At 39.6% G+C, this 17504-nt stretch overlaps 1 long non-coding RNA gene across 1 annotated transcript in view; it reads left to right on the forward strand.

Annotated features, from left to right (window-relative positions):
• LOC104866338 overlaps nt 1-17504 on the forward strand; it is a 79266-nt gene that overhangs the window by 20749 nt on the left and 41013 nt on the right. The window contains exons 3-4 of the long non-coding RNA XR_781418.1: nt 2918-3026; nt 13708-13811. This is a non-coding gene — a long non-coding RNA (uncharacterized LOC104866338). The remainder of the gene's footprint in view (nt 1-2917; nt 3027-13707; nt 13812-17504) is intronic.

The raw sequence follows: 17504 nt of genomic DNA on the forward strand, positions 1-17504 counted from the left end.
GAAAACATTTGTTTCTGAGCAATAATTTTTAAGATTCTTTAGGCTTCCTGTATGTTCATTAGGTGCTTCCAATCACCAAGACTGCAGAGCAAATTTGGGACAGAGTGGCAGTGACAAAATTATTATTATTATTAACTGTTATTATTATTACTATTACTATTGTTATTATTATTATACACCCAGTAGCTTTTAAACATAGGCTGTTCCAGAGGTTAAGGAACAATTTTACAATGGAAAAGATAGTGTGTGAGGACAAGGACAGCAGGGACGCTTGCTAGTAAGTGGTGGACTCATTCTTCCTCTTGCCATTTGCCGCAGAAACATGAATCATGAGCAGATCTTTCCATATCAAGGAGGGCTGCAGAATCACTCCTAGACGTTCCCAAGCATGGGCTGAGAGTGACTGAGATGTCCACATTCCCTCTCCTTACTTTTAGGGCCCTCACATAGAAAGCCCCAAGACTGTGCTTCAGTGGATTCTATGGCTCTTAGACCAGCTTTCCTTAGCAATTTGGTAAAAGATAAAGGAATCGGAAAAGTGCTAATGGAAGTCTCATGGATAGAGGCAGTCTGTAGACGCACAGCTTGACAGATAGAGGGGACTGAATACGTTGGGATGGGGACAGTGGGATATTGAATGTTTTCTGAGGTGTGTGTTACATCTTCTCCACCTTCTCTCTTTCCCCCAGTCTGCTCAAGGAGCAGTAGAAATCTAAGAGGTACAAATCCAGTGGTATATTTTGTTAAAGGAAACATTAATCTGTTTTTGATTTTAGGAAGTTATGATTCTTCAGATAGGATAATGTTGTAAAAGTATCCCTTACGTAGGAAGGCTACAGGTTCTGAAATCAATTCTCAAACTTCCCGGTTCATTTTAAGAAGCAACCACAATTTTAATCTCAAGATTGTAGTCGATATGTAAAAGAAAGCTTAAGACCATGTTCATTTATAGGTGTAGTAATTCTAAATAAAATGTTAGCAAGGAGTCTAGTTGATAATCAGCTGAGGGAGTCTTAAAAAGTGCAAGGAAAAGATGAGTAGAAAGACATTAAAGACATGTTCTATTTGACACTGTACTTGGAGGTTCTCGTGAGATAATTATAAATCAAGAAATGAAAGAGAAGAAGGCTGCAGAAAAAGGTGAAATTATGCTATCATAATAAGAGGTACGAATGGATATGAAAATGAATTTAAGGCCAAATACTGGCATTCCTTTGTGATGGTCTGCCACTTACATGGAAGTGAAAGCTGGAAAATTATGTAAGTGTAAAAATGAGTAAATGGTATGTAGTAATCAAGAGACCTGAGACCTAGTCCAGTTTAACCACTTATTTTCTCTGGGGTTGTAGAGAAATCACTTCACTTCTCTGTGAAAGGAGGTGGTAGGTCTAGATCAGTTGTTTTCAAACTTCATAGCATACGAATCCCCTGAGGATTTTGCTGAAATGTGGACTGGCATTCAGTGGGGCTGGCATGAGCTTTGCCACTTCTGATTAGCTTTTGGGGGATACTGGTGCTGCTGTGCTGTGTAACCACAGTCTGAGTAATAAGGATCTAGGCGATCTTTATGTCTCTTCCAGTTCAGTTTTACCTGGTGTTATGGCATGTTCTTTCACAGGCAAGTAGCCAATGCTTCCTGCGTTGTAGGAATGAAGGTAAAGCAATCACAAGAACTACTGTAGTAAATGAGAAAAAAATCAAGAGATGTGGGCATTAAGCAGTGGAGTGTACTCCGTGACTGAGTGAGTAAGAGAAGCAGAACCAGGTCAAAGTTAGGGAATGAATCTCAGCCTAAAGGATCTGATCAGAGACAGAGGAGCAGTAATGGAGAGAATGCTGTGAGAGTGAAGACACTTAAGGAAGCAGCCCTTAGGGCAAAGGAACAAAAGGGGCTAGAGCATTGTTAGCCTCATTTGGTTCCCTGAGGGCCTTTTTTTTTTCTTTTGGTACCGACCGGGGCTTGAACTCGGATCCTTGCGTTTGCAAGGCAGGCCACCAACCCGGGGACACATTGTTACTCTGACCCTTGATACTCACCTCCCCCATTTTGCTTCTCTAAAATGCCAAGGCAGATCCCGGCTTCACCTGTGTATCTTCTAGTGCATTCTAAAGGTGCTCAGATGTTGGCTGACTATAGTCTGTCGGGAACCATTTTACATAATTTTGGGGAAGAGGTCATTTCACAATTGGATTATGATTAGGACTGTCTGAGACCTCAGTGGTCTATGAGTGTCGGTGACACTCAAGGGTGAGATTACATCATCTGAAGACCTCCTGATTCTTTGAGAACTGAGTAATAATACAAAAAGAGAATGTTTTTCACAATAGTTTCATGGCAATAATGATTTAGTAAGTCATTTAATATTAAAAAATTTCTGTGAGACGGGCTTTGTTGTTCAACGTAAAAAAAGGAAGAAATAAATATTTGGCAGGTTGAAATCACCCAGCTATTTAGTCAGAGAAGAGATCAGAACTCAGGCCTCCTCACCCTTGGTCAGTGGAGTTGACTGTATAGGTTTTTTTTCCTCTCATGAGTTTATTGGTACATTTTAGGTATACAGTAACAGTTACATTCATCATTGGGATCTTGTACCTTTATATGATATATGATGGTACTTTTTCCCCTTTATTTTGACAGGGTCTTTTTAAGTCACTGAGTTGCCCAAATGAGACTTGAGATCCTCCTGCCTCAGCCTCCCAGAGGGCATATGACAGGTCTTGGGACTGTAGAGGTTTATGTCCCTAGCACATTGAATTTTGACTTTGCTTTCATACTCCACTAAGCTGCTGTATCCATTATGGTTATATAATTATCAGTTGCTTTGTTTCATTATTTGATAGCAAAACGTTTTAGAAAATAAGTGCTCTGCCATTTTGGTGATAGTAAGAGTCAGTATTTATCCTTTCTTCCTTGCAGATGGATTTTGTTTATCTTTTGCTGAAAAATCGTTCTTTAGCAGGGGCTGGGCCCTGGAACTGAGTCTTGATTGACTAGGCTAATCAAGACCTGTCAAGTGATTGTTGAGGTAAGAGCATGGGATGAAATTGTGACTGATGAAACATAAAGGGAAGTTGTCTTTGCTTTAAAAAAGGGACACATTACAGAAATTATCCCTTTTCTGCCTCTAGACTTTATATATAGGAGAAGTGAGGCCTGGGATCATGCTAACATGTTGACACAGTGAAACTTGACACAGTATGAGTAGTAGAAAAGAAAAAAGAAAATAGCCTCAGTCCTTGGTGCTATTGAGGCACTGAATCAACAAAGCTCTCTCTTTGGACTTTCAGCTAGGGTTTCTTTTATTTGTAGCCAGAGCATTCCAATAAATATAGAGTGTTTGGAATTTACACTGTTGTAACTGGCATCAAACAACCAGGGTTAGAATCTCAAATATATTACCAGCTAGCTTTGTGACCTTGGAAAAGTTATTTTTTCTCTACAAGCCTAAATTCTTTGTTTTGTTTTCTGTTTTTTGGTACTGGGCATTGAACTCAGGACCTTGCACTTGCGAGGCAGGCGGTGGCACCACTGAGCTAAATCCCAGGCCCTTGAGCATAATTTCTTAAAATAATGGAGAATAAAATACCTATTTCACAAAGTGGAAGTTGAACATAAAATATGAAAATATGTGAAAATTGTTATTATTTCTGCAATACTTATTAATATTAGGTGACATGTAATAATAACAGCACCATAATAAAGTTCCATCACGAGTGATCTTCACTGAGAATGCTTCAAAGTTGACCTATGTTTCCAGGAAAATTGCTCATCGTGACACATTTGTACCCTGTCTGTTCTCCTAAGGGCACTTGTGGAAAAGCTGGGCTGGTTACAGTTTGGAGTGAGCAGTCCCTCACTGGGATATAAAAACAAAAGTGGGCTCATTAGACTGCTGCTAGGGCTACTGATCTTGGGCATATTCCCAGCATTTCAGTGCAAGTCTTGGGCTGCAACACACACTGGATAACTTTTCTGTTTGTCGTTTCTTCTTCTTATTTATTTATTTATTTGCACTGAGAAGTGGATAGTTCAACAAATTTTAGGTCAAACATCGTGTCTCTGATGTATAGAAGAAAAACAAGTTTACGTTTCCAATTGTACTGTATCTGGGCAGCATTGATTACCCAAGTAGAGTTTGGAAAAGACCTTCCCTCTCATTGTTTTCATCCTCCTCACTCACCTGCCTGGGACCACTGTCTTAGGATCCTGTGACCAAAATATAGACTGGGTGGCTTATAAACAAGAGATTTATGTTCATTTTACTGGTTTACTGGTTTACTCTTAGTTTTAATCTCTTAAAGATGTAATCAATCAGGTGGTTAGGAAAAACTTCCAACACTTCTCATGGAAACTCAAATTCTAGGTTTTTCTTTAGATAACACAAGTTCTTTGCTTAGTTATTCCCAAGCTGCAAAATTCTTTCTCCACATTTTCCCCTGTATTCTTTTATTCACTTTTGGATGCCACAGTCAAGACAGAGAGCATAAATACCATTCTTTCATGCATCTGCAGTGAAACACTTAGCAGCAGACAGTAACTCCTCTAGGTCTGTTAAATAGAAGCATCAGAAATTTATATCTCACAGTTCTGGAGGCTGAGAAACCTAAAACTAAGGCTCTTGCATAGTTGGTTTCTAGTGAAGGCTCTCTTCAAGTTACACAATCCTGTCTTCTTGTATCCCTACAGGGTAGAAAGAGTGACAGAGCCCTCTGAGTTTCTTTATATAAAGGCATCTGTCACATATGTCAGATTTCCAACTGCTTTCCCCCCGAAGGTCCCACCTAGGATTTGTAAAGTATCTCTAACACTGCAAACCTTGAGCAGCTTAAAAGCTGTAGACATTTTTTTCTCCCATTTTGTTGCAAGATTAAGGGCCAGAGGAGCACTTCATTTTGTGTGTATTTGTGGTAGAAACAGCCTCTTGTTTCTGGCTGAAAATAAGAATTCTGTGATTCTGTTGAATATGGCATCTAGGAGGCCTTTCTCAAGACTGTTTGTTGTGGAAGCCCTGGAGAGGACCAGTGCAGGGTTTGGACTACTTAATGAGGAGAGAGAGCTCATGGGATCCTTGCTTGGCCCAGTTCCAACCCAGAGCCTGTTTTTTTTAAAAGGAAGGTCAAGAAAGGAGGAGCTGAGCCCATGGACATCTGCCTGGAGTAATCTTTCTAAATTGGTCTTTCTTCTCTGGAGGCTCAGTTTCAAATTTAATTAGCTAGCTAATGATAGTAAATTATCAAAATTAACTGATGAATGTTAACATGCTTTGGCTATACAAAACAGTATACATAATTTCTAGAGGAGTTAAGGTCTACTCTAACTTTAAGGACTAATCTAGGACAAGATTTTTACAATAATAATAATAATAATAATAATCATCATCATCATCAGTACTTCCTTATGGCTTGGACCGAAGTCTAGAACATTGGTCTAGGGGAGTTCCCATACAGTCTCTAGTTTTCCACTGAGAGAAAAACCCTCTCCTTTTGCCAGAGGCATCCCTGGAGGAAAGAGACTTTGTGAGAGAGCCTGTAAGTGTCTTTACAGTCCAGCAAGTAAGACTAAAAAATAAATAAGTACTTATTATCTAGGAAGATGTGTGCTGGGGTGGGAAGGGGTTGAGGAAGCAGGACTGAAGTACCCAGGTAGAAGGAGAGCTCCAGGTGAAAGATGAGAAAGACTTCCTGAGGTGGAAATGGGGGGGTGATCTAGACAGAGTAGCATATAAAAATTATATATATTTAGAGGGGGGAGAAAATTAGTCAGCTTTCTTGTTGCTGACATAATACTTGACACTCACAATTTGAAGGGGAGAGGTCTAATTGGGCTCAAGGTTTTTGGGGATTCAGTCCTTGATTGGCTGGTCCGAGGCAGAAACATGGCAAAAGGGCATGGTGGAGCAAAGCGTCTTAGTTCCTGTGGCTCAGAAGCAGGGGAGGGCAACAGGGCAAAGGGCCAGTTACAATGCCTACCTCTCCATTGCCTACCCAGCTGCACCTAGAAATGTGCTCCTCCAATCCTCTGGGCAGCTTCCAAGCTCATCTACAAGTGAATCAAATTGACGTGGTGGCCGTGGGGGAATGGAGTTGACGAGAATCTAATCATTTGGGAAGTACAAACTGCAAACAGTGTTGACAAGAAAGGATAAAATAAAACAAGATGTAATTAAGAGGCTGAAATTTAAAGAAGAAAAATTAAAAACATGCTTTATATCTTCTGTCTGCCAAACTATCAAAAGGATGATAGTAGGATTTTTATAAAGACATAGTCCATAAGAACAAACAGAACAGGAGAAAAAAATGTAGTAGAAACTTTTATATTTTAGAAGCTATGTAGGTAGTAGATGGAAGAATGAAACTTGATTTAACAGACTGGAGAAAACGGAATTCTAATCATAAACAGTGGAAAACTAGGTAGAAAGCCGATTGGACCAGAGGTTGCTCCCACAAAATCTTAGGAATCAGAAATAACAGACACTTTTAATAGAGGGAAAGGAAGACATCAAACCAGGAGAAATAGTTTAAAGTCTTAAAAAAACTTGAACTCCCAAATCATTTCCTCATCTGTACAAAAAGACACCCTACTTTCACTCTGATAGAAGAAAGGAGGATACCTTCTTAAAAGAACAAATTAGATACCAAGTTAAATTGAGTGCGGGAAAACCGCATTGAAAATATGTTGAATTACTCAAAGTTTCCATGTCATGATCAAGAAACCCCTCCCCTACAAGAAAAAATACGAGAAAAGGAATAAATGGAAACAAAGTCTTTGTAAATAGGGGAGGGTGAAGGGGGTGAAGGGAGGGCAGAGGTATGGGGAAAAAATGAGAACCAAGATCTGTCATATAAGGGTACAAGATCCCAATAATGAATGTAACTGTGCTGTATACTTAAAGAGTACCAATAAACTCAATAAGATTAAAAAATAAATAAAAAAGGGGATGAGAGAGATAGGGAAGGAATAGAGATGAGAAAAAATAAAAAACCCTCCCCCATCTTCATCTCCTACCAGCCCCTCAGAATTTTGACAACCCTATCTTTATACCCAGGAAAGAGATTGGAAGTTCCTTCTCTGGAAATGGGAGAAATTAAAAAAAAATAACCTAAATATACTGACATCAAGTCTTTCCCAGAGAGCCCAGTGAGATGCTAACAATTAAGACCACAATTTCACCCATGGACCTAAAGCTTCCAGTTAATTTCTTACAACATCAAGGATCGTGAGATATCTGAGAAAAGCTACAAATGTGAGCAATGGAGCCTAAAACAAACAGAAACAAGCAGCTTAAGAGGCATAGAACTCCACACATAAAATAAAATGTAACTAAAATCATATCATTAATATGTATAGAGAAATAAGGAAGAATATTTCATTCAACAGGAATATGCTGCTATAACACCCAGAGAGCAGAAATAGAGCCCTTGGAAATTAAAGTTGTGAAGAAAGGAAAATTGCAATAAGAGCTTTGGAAGAAAAAGTTGAATGAACTTGTCAAGGAAGAACACAAAAACAAAGAGGAAATAAGATTTTTTTTTTTAAATCTGAGGATCGAACTTAGGACCTTGAGCTTGTGAGGCAGGTAGAGGAACCACTGAGCTAAATCCCCAGCCCAGAAATATTTTCTAAAAAGCTGTTTAACATCCAAATAGAACAAGTCCCTTAAATAGAAAACAGAGGAAATGACTAACTAGAAGGAAAGTATCAAGAAGTAACTCAGAAAATTTCTTAAGATTCAAGGATAGGAGTTACTAGAGCTTTGTGTAATGAATGAAAATACGACCACACAGAGGCTCATCACTGTAAAATTTCAGAATTATAGGAGCAGAAGCAAAAATGAGAATAAAAGGGAAGGAGTGGTGTCATTCAAAGGATCAAGATTCAAAATGACATCAAATATCTATCATCACTGGAAGCAGGAAAACGTTGGAATGATGCTTTCAAAATACTGAGGGAAAGTGATACAGTTCAGAACTCCATATCAACCAACTCTTACTTAGGGTAAAATAACATTCAGCTACAAAGTTTCTAAAAATCTAGGAAGCATACATTATTTTCCAGGAAGCTCATGGAGGATGTGTTCCAACAAAATGAGGGATGGATACCATGAAAGCTGTGCAATCGAGGGAATAGAAGCTTCCGCATGGAGAGTGGTTAGTTGAAATTCCATAATGATAGTGAGCAGTTACCAAATGACAACCTTGTAACACCTACAGAGCAGAAGGCTCAGAATGAAGCAAGATGGAAGGCTTCAGGATGGGTTCTTCAAAAAGGTGAAATTGATAAGAGATTGATAGCATACTTAATAATACTCGAAAAAGCTTGACGCAATTGGAGGAAATAGCAGCAATGAAGAAGTCACCCAATGACTCAAGAGATTCCATTGCATTACTGATAAGTACATAGAAAGAAAACCCCTAAGAATATGTTAATAGAGATATAAGCAGATAAAAAGCAATACAACTAAGAAGAAAAAGAAAGTTGTGCATGAAAAAAGTAATTACAGAATGTTACATGACTCAGTTACAAAATATGTTTGCAGTCATAATAATACAAATAATATTGATGCTACCCAACTTTTCAGTTATCAGTAGAAAGGAGGGATGGAAAGTATATGATGGAAGCAGGGGTGTATGCGACAGAGAACAAACTATCCTCCCTTCCACAATAGAAAATCAATAGATATGCCTAACAAAGAAAAAAATCAGGAGGTAGTAATATGGTGATAAGGGTTATCAAGATAAGAAAGACAGGGGAAGAGGAATTGTGAGAGAAGGGAATAAGATTTATCAGTGCACTGTGGTTTTTGAGATGCTCATGAAACGACTGAGTGGAGATGTATGCTAGGTAGTTGGCTGTGTAAGTTTAATGACCACCAGCTCAATAAAATGTTCTTGGAGAGAGTTAAGACCTTCAGGAAATTATTTTCATGGCTCTTTTCTCAGTTTTCTCACAGAGATGATAGCTACTCCCATTCTAGACACGTAAGAGAGAGGATCGTATTTATACACAATGAAAGCCTAAGGTTTCTAGGGCTTAATGCTCATGCAGAAGTCAACTGAGAAGGGCTGGAACAGTAGGGTGGGAAATTTGGATTCAGTCAGGAGAGCCGATGATGCTGGAAGAAGACTGAGGACAATCACTAGAGGACACCAACAGGTTAGCAATAAACAGAAAAAGGGAGACTGCAAGGAGACTAATAGTAATTTCAAAAATACAGGTCAGTGTGGTATCGAGAGGCTACAGAAGGAATTTTTTCAGGTGAATACGAAGGCCAAAACTTGCAGAGAAGTTATGTGAAGTAAGAACTATTAGGAAGGCATTAAATTTACCTATAAGGAAGTTGTTAGTGACCTTGGTTGAAGCAGTTTTGTTGGCATGGATGGTGTTTAGAAATCAGATTGCAGTATACTTAGAAGAATTTTATTTTGAGACAAGATCCAATTGTGTTGCCCAGGCTGACTTTGAACTTATACTTCTCTTGCCTCCATCTCCCGTGTAGCTATGATTACAGGCATGTGCCACTATCCGCAGCTTTTGGTGTACTTGGAACCCAGTAATCATTTAGCTGAAACCAGTTATTTCTTGATTCTCTAATTCCGCGCTATAACTCCATTCATGTTTCAAGTCACATCTAGGAGGGAACTGTGTTTTCACCCAGGAGACCACTTAGACACACAATGGTGGGTTTATACAATGGCTTTGTGAGAACATTTTTAGGGATTCATGAGCCTTGGCCAATCTTACTGCATTCTTCAGATTAGTTATTTGTATTATTTTTCAAATGTGTAAGCTTAAATGGTTAAAAGAACTAAAACTGACCCGGGGAAGAGTATGTTGAATTACCTTGCCCTTCAAGTAATTACTCAGCTTGAGCCAAGAATTTCTCATTTGGAAAAGTAAGAGCGTCTTTGTAACTAACATAAATAGATAGTATTGATCTGTCACTGGAACCTCTGGTAGCACTGTGTTGCTGTTAATGGTATATATGTTTCATTTGAATATTTACCAGTATCTTATGAGTTATAGAGCTAAATGGAGCCGTAAGTATTGTGTGCTCATGAGCCTGACAGCAAAGGGGGCTCTGTGTGCCACAATAGCACTGGTGCAGGGTACAAAAGACTAGGGAAAATTCCTCTTGTGGTACCACGAGCCATTCTACATAATTTTGGGGAAAAATTATTTCACAATGAAATTATGATTAGGGCTGTCTGAGGCCTAGTCTTCTTGCCTGTGTGCCACCTATGGCATGCAGAAACATAACTCTGTTTCACCTCTGGCCACAGTTGAGGGCTCACTGGTCCCATGATGCTGTGACACTTGGGGCAAGATTATATCAGCTGTGAGGACATCTTCGTTCTTTAAGAACTGCGTAATAATACAAAAAGAGAAAGGTTTCACCGGGGGAGGGACAAATTTCTTATCAGCTTAACTCATCTACTGTTGTAAGAATGTTTTGCTCATCTCTTCGTCCTAATCAATTTAAACTCAGATCTTCGTCATCGTAGGATTACTGCCACCCTCCAAGTATTCTGATACTTCCTCCGATTGTAAGATCCTCATCAATTCAGGACTGTTGCCGCCCTCTGAGTCATCTGATACTCCCTATGAACCCAATAAACAATGGCAAGCTCAGAGTGTCTTTGTCCACTCTGAGGCACTGACCTGATGGCTCCCATGTACTCTGAAATTTAGCAAGCCGCAAGCCTCTATTGTCTTTCTTTCTTTAACCCTCGCCATCCCCCTTTCTAGGTAGTCAGAGAATTGATCGCCCGCCGATATTTTGGGAGGTCTTCTATCCCAATCAGCCACAACTGGGAAGACAGTGGTGGGATGGGGTGTCCTAGGAAGTGAGTCAGTTGTCTCTTGTCTGATGTGAATGTGACTTCAGTCTCTCCAGAGATGCGTGGATAGTGTACTCTCAACCTGTAGGACTTTCAGATAGAGTAGTGAGGCTAATGAGAGAAGAGGGTAAAGAGGGATGATCCACCTGTGGCTGTGAGTGGTGTTTCTGGCAGTGCTCATTCCCTAGAGGACAGGGAAAAAAACAAACTGTATTTTTTCCTCTATACTCTCATACCGAATACAGCCCAGCAACTTTGGTCAACAAAATGTTTCCCAACAAAACTTTGGTCAACAACCATGTAATTCTGCAGTGGACTCCCCAGTGGACACTACCTGGGTGTCCTATAATCCAGTACAGCTCTGAAATTGCCTACATGGTCATATCATCAGATGGTACAGGTTGAGGGCTCTGTCCCACAGAACTGCTCCCCACTTCAGGTACCAATATAAGCCCCAGGCTCTGGCCACTTGACTACAAATTAGTTTCCACGATTCCCACTTTGGTTTAATTAACTTACTACATTAGCTCACAGAACTCAGGGAAATTCTCTATTTACATTTATTCATGTTTTATAATGGATGTTGCAAGGGATACAGATGAACAGCAAAGGGATAGGACAAGGTATGAGGGAAGGCATGCGGATCTTCCATGCTTTCTCTATGTACAACATTCTCCAGGAACCTTCATGAGCTCTGCTATCTGGCAGTTCTTGGAGCCCTATCCTCTTGGGGTTTTATGGAGTCTTCCTTTCTTAGGAAAGGCTGATTATATGGTGATAACTCAACTTTCAGCACTTTGCTCTATTCCAGGAGTAAAATTCAGGCTGAAAGTCGTCATCCTCTAGTCCTGCCTTGGTCTTTCCAATTACCAACTCCCATAAGTGCCATCCATGTAAAGGCTCCCAGACACCAGTTATCTCATTAGTGCACATAAACACTTATTACTTTGGAGATTTTAAGAGTTTTAGAAACTGTATGCCAGGGCATGCGCCCAAAGACCAAATATATATTTTACTATAGTTGACTCCCTAGAAAGGAATTCAGAATTGGGGTGTATATGTACTTCTGACTTGCTGGGTACATGGAGAGCACATCAAAATTTAACAAAGGAACCTCAGTCCTCATAACCAAAAGGTTCATATCTTACCCATGTGTGGCATAAAATTAAATCAGCTTTACAGTAATACCCCAACATAAATGCTTAGAGCCTGTATTAGTCACTCTCACCCCAGGGACAAAATATCCAACACCCACAATTTCAAGGAAGAGAGTTTTACTTTGGCTCATGATTTCAATCCATGGTCGTCTGGTTCCAAGGCTGAAACACGATGGTAGAGGGGCCTTGTGAAGGAGAAGGTGCTCACCATGGCGTCCAGGAAGCAGACAGGGAAGAGAGAGCCTGGAAGGGAAATGAACCCTGCTGGGTCACACCCTCAGTGACCCACCTCTTTTGACCAGGCACCACCCCTAACAGTGCTTTCAGCTATGAACACACCAGAGGGTTAATCCAGTAATGAGTAGAGCACCCCCACATTCCAGTCACTTTCCCAAAGCACCACCTCTGAACACACAAGATTTGGGGGGACATTCTAGATCTAAACCATAAACAGTGCATTCATCCTTGATGGGAAGAAATCCTTGGGCTTTCAGGAGTTTCTCCACTCAAGTATTTCTGTGCCCTCTCTCACAGATTTTGTTTGTGCATCTCAAGTGTTTTCCTGTGGTCTCCTGGGGCTAGCCTAGGGGGGCAGTTGTTTCTCACAGTTATAATCAGGGCTTCTGCCAGCAGCTCTAACAACCAGAGGACAGAGAGGTCAGCCGACCAGGAATGCTGTGTATTTCTCTAGTTAACCTCTCGGCTTCTGACAGGCTTCTCCCTCTGAGGCAGCTGGAAAATGCCTATCTCATCTGATCAGCTCTGTCAGGAGGGGTTTGCATAGCAGAGGTTTTGGACCTCAGTGCCACAGACTCTCTCCTTTGCTCTGCAGCCCATCCCTCTGGCGTAGAGAGCTCCTCTAGCCTGGGTTTGGTGAGGGATGTCAGGCTGCCTGTCACACTCCTCTTGAACCTTTCCTCCTCTGAGTCCCAGGCTCATTCTACCACCAAGCTCTGTTACCGTTGTGTTTGGTGCCAGGCTCTGAGAGCAGCAGGACGGTTCCTAGTCGGCTATTTTAGCACTTTCTGAGAGACCCTGCCCCATCTTCATCCTCACAAGTATGGCTGATTGTGGATTCCACCACAAGGAGAATGTTCTCTAGCCCTTTAGTATTTTCTGGCAGTAAAGAAGTTCCTTGAACATGCCTGGAGAATCCCAGGAATTTTTGAGGAAAATGTTTCCTAACTTCATGACACCAACTCAGCCAGCCAGCTGTGTGAGAGGATTGGATGGAAGTTAGGATGGAGGGTATGTTAGTTATTTTTATGCGGAGATGAATAGAATTGTTTTTTAAAAGGCAAATGGGTATAGTGATGTCCAGAAGCGCCAACTGCTGCAGAAGGTGGTGACATAGATATATAGATAAAACACAGGAGGTTTGTGTTAGAACTTTTAAACCTGAGCCCTAACTAGCAGTGGTAGTTCTATAGGTTTGAATAAGTTTGGCTCATTAAATAACATTGTATTGTAGCTTGCTGGAAAGTCTCAGCTATTTGTAGATTTACTTCTGAAACATTTTGTATTGCTGCAAAATATCAACTAAGTGATAGAAGGCATGTGTTTTAGAGGACTGGGGAAGAAAACATAACCTAATGCGAAGGAGGTTGAGAGGTGAAAAATATTTAGGGGAAGAGGGCATTGGGAATTATTTTTATTGTGTTCTCAATCTCCTCCCCATTTTGTTTCTGAGATATTCTCTGTTTTGACACAGGGCAGAGTCTTCTCTCTGTAGAAGCTGGATATTCACGATTCTGGCCTTTCTCACACCTGGTCCATCTGCATATGACTAATAATTCATGAGGCAGGGCATCCAAGGTGAGTTTTAACTTGGAAGAGAGGAATCAAAAAAAGCCAGGCTAAAGAGAAGCCTTTTTGGTAAGTTAAAGATGTCAGTGGTAGCTCAATTAATTTAAGCTTGATTCTGACCTCCCTGGAGCATCTAGAAACAAAACAATACAGTATTCTTTGATAGTTCTTGTCCAGCCTCAATCATTCAGCTTGCAACTAAGAACCCTGACACTAAAACAAACAAAGAAGCAAAAGCATCAAAGGAATTTAGATCGCATCACCCTTGGAAAAGGCAGAGCATCCATAATCCCACTGCTTTAATGCAAAAACAATGATCCTATACTTCCTTTAGGGCACTATTCCAAAACATTTCTGTAGAACACAAGGTATCATGTAGGCAAAATGAAAGCTCTATTATCAAATAGTCTTGGAAATTTGGGACATGTCTAAGTAAAAACAGTTGCTTTCTTTATTACATAACTTCTCAAAATCTTTAGTATGTGCTATGGCTTGTATCTAGATATTCCCCCAAAGCTTCATGCCATCATAGGTAAGGCTTTTCAGAGGTGGCCAGATCTAGGGTATGTAAGGCTGGGATTGGTCCCTGGTGCAATGTTAGTATTAAAGCTTCCCCAATCTGGGTGTGAGTGCTACCTGCTCTAAGAGTCAGTAGCCTGGATAGAATATAAAGTACAAAAAGAGCATTGCTGCTTGTTGCTTATCACATGCTTCTTGCTACCTTGCTGCCTTCTGGCTGCCATGAACTATTTCTCCTCTGCAATATCCCTCTGTCATGCCACATAGCCTCAGAGCCAACTGTGAACTGAAACCTCTACAAACTGTGAGCGAAATAAACCTTTCCCCTTTAAACTTTGGGTGTCTGGTATTTTATCTCAGCAATGAGAAAAGTAACTAAGACAGTATGTTGATGTGCTTGAAAAGGTTCAAGAAAGGATAAACCTCCCAGAGGGCATATTTCAAGGGATATGGAGGAGCACAGGCTCCATATGCTCATGTGCACATCTAAGCCACCTCCTTAGTAGTAGTTGTAGGAAACATGCACTCGTGTGCCGAGTTCTTATCTTCAAATATTGCATCATAGAGACTTTGAGGTCAATACTGCATGGAATAAACTTCTCTTCTTTTATCTCTGGGGGTCTCTAAGTGTTAACCTGAGATCATCTAGCTAGTGAGAAGGTAGAAACAATTGCCCAGAGTTAGTGAATCATATCACTACTTAGTCTCTATGTATGTATATTGTATTAGGAGCAGATTGTCAAGATTTGAAATTAGGGCCAATGGGGCTGGGGATTTGGCTCAGTGGTTTGGTGGCCCGCCTTGCAAGTGCAAGGACCCGAGTTCGATCCCCGGTACAAAAAAAAAAAAAAAGAAATTAGGGCCAAGACCTCCTCATCCAGAAATAAATTTATGTGGACATTTTGAACTCACCAAAAAGCATATGCGACTTTCTATATATTCCCCAAGCTTAAGGGTGAAACCTTAAGTTGACATGGACTATAAAGCAGTAAACAAAACCCGACTTTCTTCAAAGGAAGAAGCTCAAATGGACCAGTGATAGAAAATTTGCCCTGTAAATGGACACAAAGTAGCCTTATCCTTTCCAATTATGTCCAGTGTGGAAATAGCCAAGATTTAAATGAGGCTTAATTCAAAGAAACAAAAAATAATGGATCGTCTGTGGAGGACTGGATATTAAAGGAAAAATGAAACCTTATTCTATTGTTTTTTTAGGTGCTGAATTGGCCCCAGGAAATATGACATTCACTGATAGCTGTAGCCCAGCTGTGCTATATGCCTTTGCTAGTTAGAACATAGTACTGAGAAAGACACAGATATGAATTTCCATGCAGTATTTATGATTATATTACACATTTATTATACTAATATTTAATGAAGACAGGGACTTGTTTTTTCCCCCACTGTATCCTCAGCAGTAGAATACTTGCATTATAAATATTTGCTGAATTAATGAAATTGTTCTCCTTAGAGAGCTAGTTTGCCTGCACCCCACAGATAGAGGTTGAACCTCTAATCTCTTTTTTTACAGCTTTAATTGAGTTTATTGGTACATTTTAGGGATACAGTACAGTTACATTCATTGTTGGGATCTTGTACCTCTACATGACAAGTCTTGAGTCTCACTTTTTCCCCTTACCCCTGCCCTCCCTTCACCCCCTCTCCCCTCCTCATCTACAAACACTTTATTTTCATCTTTTCATTCTCTCACATTTTTTGAACCTCTAATCTCTATTAACCTGAATTTCCTACTTTGGTATATGTGTTTAAAGGCAATTACCAATATATTTCTTTAAGTTTCCTTTGAAAAATGAAGCCACAAATCTCTGCTTTGTTCTGTTTGGTAGAAATTCACTCTGAATGCTCTTCTTTTTGTAAACCTACACTTTCAGAAAATGCATAGCCCTGTTTCTGGTAATATAATGGCTAGGTCCCTGGAACACTGGAATAATCTTCCTTTCGGTAACAATGAAAAAAAAAGCTAGTTAATGCATATTTTTAAAAAGTCTTAAAAGCATTGAAGAATAGGTAAAAATATATAGCAGCAATTTATCAGTCTAACATGTAAGGGAAATCAGGAACTAGAAACAGGAAGTAAAGTTTGGAGAGTCTTTTCATCCTGAGAACTGCTGCTGCAACTGCTGACTTGACCTTTGATTTTCATGTTTAAGATAAGATAAGCACCTCTGATTGTGTGAGAGAGAAACACACACACACACACACACACACACACACACACACAGAGCAAAGTCCAATGCCTATTCTCAATTTCTGGAACTCCTGTTAATCATATTTTAAGTGTAAATGTAACCCACTTTATCCCTCCATACACAAGAAATTTCAGGGCAAAGCACAAGGCTTAAGTAGAGGTTAAAAAATAAAACTGAGGTTAAAAAAGACAAAATAAGAAACAGTTCTTTTAATAATTGAAATCTTAATCGGATCTTCATGTGTACATGTTAGTCAATTCACACATATGGTCTGTGTGATCCTAAAAAATTTCAAATGATTGGGGAGGGGAGGAGGGGGTGAAGGGAGGGCAGGGGTAAGGGGAAAAAATGAGAATCAAGACTTGTCATGTAGAGGTACAAGATCCCAACAATGAATGTAACTGTACTGTATCCCTAAAATGTACCAATAAACTCAAAGCTGAAAAAAAAAATTTCAAATGAGATATGAAGTATTCTCACAATGGCAATGCCCCAAGCATATGGTGAAAATAAACTCAAATCCTCTCTGAAGGAATCCACTTTCACTGAAGCCCTCTAATTCTTCTAAGGAAAAGAAAAAGAGCAGCTAACAGTTAAAAGTAACTAAACCTGTAGATAGAAGAAACAGATCTGCACAGACTTTAAATATTGTAATTATCAAGTTTGTAATCCAAAATAAATATAATTACCATGTTTGAAGAAATAAAAGATAAGCTTAAAATATCATTAGGGAACATACAATTATAATAATGGTCTGAACAGATTTGAAGAACCAGATATAATTTCTAGGAATGAAAGTTATAATAACAAAATTAAAAAACCCAATGGAAAATTAGGTAGAGATGAAAAATAAATGAGTGAAATAGTAGATAGCTCAAATAAATTATCCAGAATGTAGGATAGCGACACAAAACAAGAGAAAATGAGATAGAGATATCCACAGATAAGGAGACTAGAATGTGAAGATTTAATG

Source organism: Fukomys damarensis, unplaced genomic scaffold (assembly GCF_012274545.1).
Source record: "Fukomys damarensis isolate Sample0158 unplaced genomic scaffold, DMR_v1.0_HiC HiC_scaffold_11, whole genome shotgun sequence".
NCBI lineage: Eukaryota > Metazoa > Chordata > Mammalia > Rodentia > Bathyergidae > Fukomys > Fukomys damarensis.